Genomic DNA, 9115 nt, shown 5'->3' on the forward strand with positions numbered 1-9115 from the left:
AGTCACTGTGCATGTAGGGTCCACATGACATTCTTGGTTTCTATTAAAGGGAGACTCCTACCAACCTGCACATTGATATGTAATTTTTCTGTACCTAACGGTATGGATAAGTTATGGTAGTGAGACTGTGGACGACCCAGCAAATAAAGATGATCCATTTGGGAACGTGATATCTCATGTCTTAGACACCCAACACCATGCAGCAGTTGGCAGAAGTGACCCAGGAGCCCTAAAAGATGAGCTCGAAGAGAGGAACAGTGAACAGTGTGTGGGTCCACTCCTTCCTATTATTATTAAGTGGATATCGGTGTGGGATGAGAGATTAAGATTCTTAAGGATAACCTTGAACTCTCATATGTCAGTCGATCAATTGGTACAGATTAGCATGTATCACTCAGATGATCGTGTTAGAAAAACAAATCCTTAGCAAATGTTGGAAGCTCAACTGTGCGGGGTTGCAACTGCGTTATAATCTGACTCATCACCAATGTATTGGAGGTTCCATTGTGACCCACTGGGTAAGACCCTTTCCAAAGGCACTGGAAAGGCTAAGATGATCATGGGACTTTGGAGAGCTGGGACCATTTAGGAAGGCCAAGAGTTAATATGTGTCCGAGGGGAAGGGCTGAGGGCACAGTCTGGAGAAGACGCGAAACATCAAAAGGGCATAATGGAGGTCAGGACCCAGGGCCAGGGGCCTCTCCAGGGAGGAGAGGCCACCGAGATGGGCTTGAAGCCAGCTGGATGATACTGAACTGATCGGCCTTTATTCGTTAGACCAAGTAGTGGGTATTCATCTAAACGTTTCTATTTTTAACACTATCAGGCAATACATATTTCCAGACATATTTTCATTGTCTTGGGGATTGGTTAGTTAGGATTTTTTGGGGAGGTCGATGATAATTAGGAGAAGACAAGTGTATGATGAAGATTCAGACCATATCAATAACTTCGTTTAGCAGGCAACCAGCGCGACAGAAAAAGAAGAGCTGGGAAAATGAGATGTGCTGAGCCTCTGTGTTATTTACCACTTACTGGAATGCCGGCCGAAAACAGTAAAATAAATATTTCATTTTACGCAGCATCGCTTACATAGTGAACAAGACACAGAGCCCTCCTAAGACAATTGCTGTGGCGGTATGGGGTAGATAGAATGGGCTCCAAGCCACATCAAGTTTAAGCTAATATTCTTGGGCTTAGGAGTTTCTCTCTTCCCTCCCCCTGAAACAGTCCCCTATCCCATTCCCATAGGTAAAATCATCGCAGTAGGTTTCCCAGACCTGTGTAAGTTAAGTGCAAGTTCCCATTAAAGCTCCGACTCCATGTTAAAGCCAAATCAACACCCTTTACTAATAGAGATGTTCAAAAAAAGATAAAACACCTCAAAGCCCGGGCGCTGGGTTTGTGCTGCTATTTCATGTCCGGGCAATTACAGTGATGGTATTAGGGAAGAGGAGGGCGGGGGTCCTGTTGTCATCGGGGGAAGGGGACGCAGGCCTTTAAGCAATCATGTAGAGCATGCAGAACATCTCAGAGCTGGGGCGGGAACAAAGCTCCGCGCTGTCAGAGTATTGATCTGCTCCAGAAGGTGCAGAGAGCGGCACTATGGTGATTGCCTTCCCCGCTGGGTTTAGAGAGGTCTGAAAGAATACAGTATTGATCTGGCCCCATTCCTGAGAAGTAACTTACAGATAAAGCCTGACTGGAGGCCACCAACCTTGAGAACAAACTGTTGCCAAGAAGCCCCCCCGCCACCCTTTGCCAGGCGTTCCAACATCAGAGCTAATGCTTTGGGGGTGATGATTAGAACACACTTAAGCCCAGGCCCGGGAAGGGCTGAGGACATGTTTTCTCCCTACATCTCCAAGATCTGAAGCAGTGAAAACAATGTCCTGAGTGGAGAGGGGGGGAGGGGGCAGCTGAGGTCCCATCTGCGGAGCTCTATTTTAGCAAGGAAGAAAGTTGGGAGTTTTTGAAGTTTTGTGTGTTTGTTGGAATCCACTCAGAGCCTCATTTACCCTTTAAATGGGAACACAAATGCCAATTTCACAGACTGTGGTCCGGATTCAGGGGGATAAAGGAACCTACTTGGAAAATGGTAGCTCTTAGTAATCAGGGAAATGTTTGGGAGGAACATCATCTCTCTGCTTCCTCTTAGAAAGAAAGACTCTCTCCCAGTCACTAAATTCCACCAATACATTTTTTTTTTTAAAGAACATTTTTCAGGGAAACAGATACTTTCAAAATTTCCACTTCCAGAACTGCGTGTAGAATTAGTTTGCCACTTTTGTCCTTGTATATTACCAAACCTCAAGTTCCAACTCGGAAAAATAGAATAATCTCGGCTGAAAATTATTCATATGTATACCCCTCAGTGTCTCATGGTTTCCTGGTGGAAATTACTGTAACCACAGGATTTCGTATGGTTTCAACCTCCAGCCACAAGTTAAAATTGGCCAGATGCTCCTGAGAAGCTGGGGAACGAGGCTGTTAGCTGGGCATTTATCCTAGTGTGGAACTAGATCCAAGCACAAATATATTTGGACTTGGATTTTAAGGTACGATGGTATTATTTCCATCCTGGTTAAGAATATTCATTTGCTAAGGAAGACGGCACCAAGTCTATCACTCCCCTGGGCAAGCTAGCCCAACAATTCTGTGGCAGTATCGTTATCCCGGGACCGCCTCTGCAGCCTGGAGTTATCTCCCTGGAGTATGTGGTGTGTAAAATGGGGTACATGCGACATCCCAGGTGCCAAGGATTTTACACGTCATGTACAAAAAAGACTCTGTGTGTTTTTGTCTTTCAAAATCAGTATGAGTTCATCACAGCCATCATATAATGGTTTTGTCAATTTCTGCACCGTGTGTTGTATAAACACCAACTTCTCTCAGACTCTTGAAACAAAAGGGGAGTTGATAATTTTGTTGTCATAGTTGAGCTCAGTTCAAAGGATACAGGTAGAGGAGAGACATGTCCCACCTCTGATTATTTTCTCCAGCAACTGTGTGTGCGAGTTGGTGGGGTTGGGGGAGGAACTACGGCAAACGCCCCATGAACACGTTCTCCGTACTTAACAATCATAACTGTAACAGCAATAACATCTTGCAGTTTTCAAAGAGCTTCCCGTGCATTGTCTATTTTTTTCTTTTTTTTTTATCATCCTCGAGGCCCCTGGAGGTTGGCAGGCACATTCATTCCTGCTTCATTTGATCCAGTCCTGCTTGGCCACTGCCGGACTTTTTCCCAGGTGAAGGAACACCCGGGAGAGGGCCCAAACTGGACAAAAAGTCTGCAGAGGTGGTTTGATTTCACCACAATCTTTTAATCTCTCTTAGCAGAAATCCCCTGGGCCCGCCCTCCGGTACACAAACTTGCCTTTGTTCATGCAGTTCAACTAGAAAGCTTCCCCTTCAAAATTTAACTTGTCTCTCAGAAACATTTAAAGGAAATGTGGCCTGTAATTGTCCAACGTGAAATGCAAGATATTCGATCCTTTGTCCGAGGGCTAATATTGAATCCTTGTAAAGCTCCTAGGAGCAGCCTTTGAAGCTCTGACAGAGTTCGCAAAGCCAAATAAAAATAGCCTGAAATATGTATTTGCTTTATGAAAAACTTCAAGCATTCATCTCTATTTTAAGCATACTCTCAGCCAGCCCCGCACCCTTGCATATCGCCCCACAAAAGGCAGTAAGATCATTGATTTTTGGAAATGTATCCATAATTGAAAAGTCATTTAGTCATCCTCCCGTTGAGAGGACACGCTTTCAAGAATAACATGTTGACCAAGATTCCTGACCTGCCAAGGTAGAGATGTCTAGCAGCTTAAAATTTTCCTGCGCATACAAAGTGCAGAATGCATTGTGAAGAGCAACCCTTCGTGCGGCAAGCCACTGCCTTCCAGACAAGCCACGTACGTGAGCACAGTAATTACCCATGTGATCAGAGCATCAAGGGCCTTTCTGGTATCTCGCAAGCCCTTCTTTTTTCTTCCTTCCCTCCTTTTGCCGCTGTAAGGGAAGTCAAGGTGAATGGTTTAATGCCTCTGAAGCTGGGGCAAGAAAACAGTCGCCTTTTCCAGTGGTTAGTAAAGGATACGAGGAAACAGTTAAAACAGAGCCACTGAAGTGAACAACCTTGATGTGACCAACGGGAGGAACACCCCCTTCAGGTACTCCCCACAGGGTTCCCTTTTGGTCGCTAGGCCAGGAAGGTCAGCCCATCTCTATGGCACTCCCTTTCAAGTGCAGCGCTGAATGCCAGGAGACAGGTTCCGCATGACTGCCGGTTTGCAGGGAAACTCCTCAGAGAGAGACCCCTGACCGACCAGGGGGGACAGGAACCAAAGCAGGGATCAGGCACTTTATTTCAAGGGTGTGTGTGTGTGTGTGTGTGTGTGTGTGTGTGTGTGTGCATGTGTATGTAGGAAGCCTTTCAAATCCAGAAACACTACACATGTACTCAGAAGAAAAATAGGAAATGGAAATGAGACTATCTTTTCAGAAATAATCAACTTAGAAGTCACTGAGAAGACCAGTGACTCTGCAGTTCGAAATTTCTATTTTGACTGAATTCCATTGCTTTGAAGGAACAGAGCGAATATTGTGGTTTCTTCGTCTTTTGCATACGATAGAAATTCTGCAGCTACGGTTGTCTGTCTAGGCAGGTTTCTTTCCATCATTACTTGATACATGAAAAGTAGGGCATTAATGTTGCTAGAAAATTCCATTCTTGTTATCTGAGAGGATTCTTTCTGCTACAGATACACAGGGCTGTGATCTTTCATTACATGGTGCATCCTTGGATGCTTACATATTAATTAACGAGCAGAGTTAGCAAAACAAACGCGTGACATGGGCGTCACTAGCGAGTTCTGGAATAGGCCAGAGACTCCTTGGCCTAAACTTTTCACATCTGCAAATTGAAGGCAATTGTGCTTCCTCACAAGCCATCTTGCTCATAAGCTGATGATTGATGAGTATCCTTACACTGTCAAGCAGCTCTTGGAAGTTCTTGTAAGATATCCGAGCTGCTACGTACAGTCCTGTGCACTTCTGTTATGTTTCATTTCTGCATCTACTCAATGCTCCTGGGTTGCAAGAAACTAGTTTTGCATGTCCCAGCAAGTCATGGATGAGAGCACGAGCTACCACAGTTGGGAGGGGTTGAAGTCAGGCTGGAGATTTGTTGGGGTGGGGATATTGATAAGAGGGCTCAAGCCTAACCCCCCCCCACATTCAGCTCAGTGCTTCTGCTTCATTTTGGGCCCTGGAGACACTTAAATACAATGCTCACAGCCCAGCATTCATGGAGCCCACTCCTTTGGAAGGATGGCGATATGGGACAGGTAAGTCTACTTGTGTCCAGCACAAGAAGCAGTAGATACTGATGGGACATAGAAGACAACAGACTGAGCACTATGGGAAGCTTTATGGAGAACGGAATGTTTCTCTGAAAAAGGAAGACAATATATAAGTGACTTACAGACCTGATTTTTACTGATTTTCTGCTGTGATTATCATAGGTGTCTACAAACATTTCCAGACTCATTCTCTTTTTCCCACCCCACTCTGACTTACCTCCCTTTAGCTCCCCCCCCCCCACACTAGTTGGATTTGAAAACTCTCTTTCAATTAAATTTGGAAATCCCAGCAGGGAAACATTCTCAGGAGCCTGTCTGATTAAGAATAGAAAAATAATTATATTTTGACATCTATAATCAAACCACATAAAAGAGCCCCAACTGATTTTAACACTCGTACTTCATATATTACATTTTTATTTTCAAAAGCACTGACACTGTCCTATCTTACATCTGGCTATCATTTCATAATTTGCTGTCCTTACAAAATTCTGTGGCAGCTATGAAATTTAAGGCATGGCTTTGAAGCAGAAATGCGGTGCCTCTTTCCACAAAATTTGGGATGCTGGATCCTCCCTTTATCGAACTAACAAAAAAAAAGATATCCAATTTTGTGTAGGTATGGCTTAAGGTGCTTGCAGGTATAGTCTTTTTGGAAGAGGGAAATAAGACTTTTAAAATGTGGAATTTGAAGATAAACTAGGAAGCGTTGACTTGCCAACCTGCAGCATATCAAAATGTCAGCTCAGCACCTTAAAGAGTCTGAAGGGATTATTCAGCCCAATTTTCTCTGTGCTTAATGCCATATCCTGGCTTAGAGTCAGGCTCTTCTGGAAGAACATTTAACTCTTACGGCACACCCTGGCCCCATTTCGTGCAATAGAGTCGCCATTTCCGAAATAAGATTCTAATAGTCTGAAATATTTCCCTCAGCTTTGAAAGGATCCTTGCTTTGAGGATATAGCTTACATACTGTGATAACCTCAATCATCCCTGGCAAGAATATACCAAAATCATCCTTATGCTTCCATTAGTAGGGCCTAACAAGAATGGTAATAAGAATATTCTTAGCACTCTCCCAAGAAGGGACAGTGGCATGAATCTTGTGACAACTCCCTCTAAGCCCGTAGGCGATGCATAATGGCTTTCGTGAAACAAGTGTAAATCTTCAACCAGGACATTCTAACTCTGAAGGAACAGGTATGTCATATGACATTTGGAAGGGACCTCAGAGGTAGACAAGTTTATTTTCTGTATGATTCATGAAGCCGCTCTATTGTTTTTCCGACGGATGGACACAAGGACTGAGTCTTTGGATGTCAAAGAACTCCCGCGTCAGAAAGCAGCCTGTTACTGAAATTGATGGGTCTCATACGAGCTTCTTTCTTATATTTTGCCATAATCAACCCTCAAAAACTTTAACCACACAAGCTATTTCTGTACGAGGGGGCCTCATAGAGTAGAACCGATTATTTTCCCGCAAGATAGCCTTACTAAAATTTTAATTAAATCGTTCCTGTATTCAACCACTTACTGGGCACCCACTATGAGTCAAGCACCCATTTCGTTGCCAGGGATACAGCTGTAAACATAGTGAACAGTCCTCTCCTTCATGAAACTCACATTGTGGTCTGAGTGTAGAGGGAGAAGATAGGCAAACAAATACATGAAAATATAAAATGTCATGTGGAACAACGTTTGGCAGAGGAGAATGCTGGAGCATGCAGGGTGAGGAGGGGAGCTGGGCGTTCGTATCAGGTGGTCAGGGAAGGCCTCACTTATAAGGTTGTATGTGAGCAGAGACCTAAAGGAGGGAGGAGACATACCAAGTATCCCGATTCCTCCCACTCTGGGTTGGCAAAGGGATTTCACCTCTCCTGTTGGCTCTAGTTGGTCGGTAATGCGGTCTAGATCTCCAAACACAAGCCTGGGACATCAGTCGCATCCTGGCTAGTGTAGACAGGAGTTTCATTTGATTTACCGCATCTGCCATGGATGCCAGACAGAGATGGGCAGGAAACATTCAATAGGTGCATATTGTGGACCCGCAATATACTGTGTGGTTCATCCATTGTCCAGTCTTCTCTAACTTGTATTTAGTAGTCCCCCGTCATCCACAAGGGATGCGTTTCAAGACCCCCCCAGTGGATGCCTGAAACTGTAGATCATATCAGCTCTACATATACTGTTTTGTTCCTATACATACATCATTATGATAAAGTTTAATTTATAAACTAGGCACAGTAGGAGATTAACAACCGTAACTAATAATAAATTAGAACAGTTATAACAATATACTTCACTATATTTCAAGTTATAGAAATGTGGTCTCTGTCTCTCAAAATATCTTATTGTACTATACTCATCCTTCTTCTTGTGAGGATGTGAAATGATGAAATGCCTACACGAAGAGGGAAAGCGAGGCAGACATTGTGACGTAGCGTTAGGCTACTATTGACCTTCCGACGATACGTCAGAAGGAGGATTATCTCTCTCCAGACCGCAGTTGACCATGAGTAATTAAAACTGTGGAAAGTGACACCACGGTTAAGCGGGGGGAACCATCGTCCCCATTCTTCCAGATGAGTCTCTTATGTTGTTTTCAGTCTTTGCCACGCTTTCCCTTTCTCCAGAGTAAAGGTTAATATCTCTCGTCAAGGGTGAAAGTCAGGGTGGAGCATAGGCTTTGAGGGGGTGGGGGGGGGGTCTGGTGCGCACAGAGAAGACCTGGAATCTCAGCACCCTTGTTCGGGACTCCACACTGACACATATTCAGTACAGGGTCGTATTAATTTGGTTTAGGAAGGACTTTTCATCTCATCCATGTGTTTAGTGCTACGTGGCTGCCAACAGGACAGGCACACGGCAGGCACTTCCTTCTCTCCTTCCTTCCTTGGCTAAAACCTTAACATGATATTTAAAGAAAGCTGTGTGCATGAGAGGAGTACCATTCATCAAAGTTTCACAAGTTCCAGCACACAGTGTAAAACCACAGTGTGACGGTGCCCATTCCTAACAAAAGGTTAACGCTTTAAGCGTAAAAAAAAAAAAAATTTTTTTGGATCTGCTGGTGGGTAATTGGAATAAACATTCAAATTTGAGCATCAAATTTCTCATTAGTTTCACATCAATACCTGTGCTGCAACTATGGATCAGTGAACTGGACTCCTCGCTGCCCAAGTGAGTTCATTAATCACTCTCCCCTAAGATGGCTGTGTAAGTAGACAGCTGTTCTAAGCAGCTGTCTTCCAGTAAGACTCCTCTCGGGCAGACGGTGGGAAACTTTTTGCAGGAGTCGGCTGTTGTTTCAGCTGGAAGTCCCACTTGTCGTGACAGGTCCAGGAGCAAGTGGGTCTGAGGTCAGGAAAGCATTCCAATTTGTAAATGGTCACTTTATGGTCACAGATAGAATGGTTTCAAACCATTAAGGCTAAGTTTCCATATCTTATCTGACTAATCACCAGGAAGAAGAAATCTGAAGCTATGCATTTCAAGTTTACACTGTATTTGGTGAAAAGCCACAAACCTAAAGTGAACTCTTAAAACCTTTTTTTTCTTTTCCTTGCACAAAATGATATGGCTTGGCTCCTTTGCTGCCCTGATCTTCCAACTATAGATAGTTAACTTTATTTTCATATTTTCAGACACACTTGGCTGCTTAGAGAGATCAGAATCCACACACAGCTCCAATTCTCCATTATATTGAAGCGAGTACTCCTGTAATTGGAGCTTATCCTGTTGTAATATATGCA

Source organism: Puma concolor, chromosome B3 (genome assembly GCF_028749965.1).
Source record: "Puma concolor isolate L17-30 chromosome B3, mPumCon1.1.hap2, whole genome shotgun sequence".
In the NCBI taxonomy this organism is placed as follows: Eukaryota; Metazoa; Chordata; class Mammalia; order Carnivora; family Felidae; genus Puma; species Puma concolor.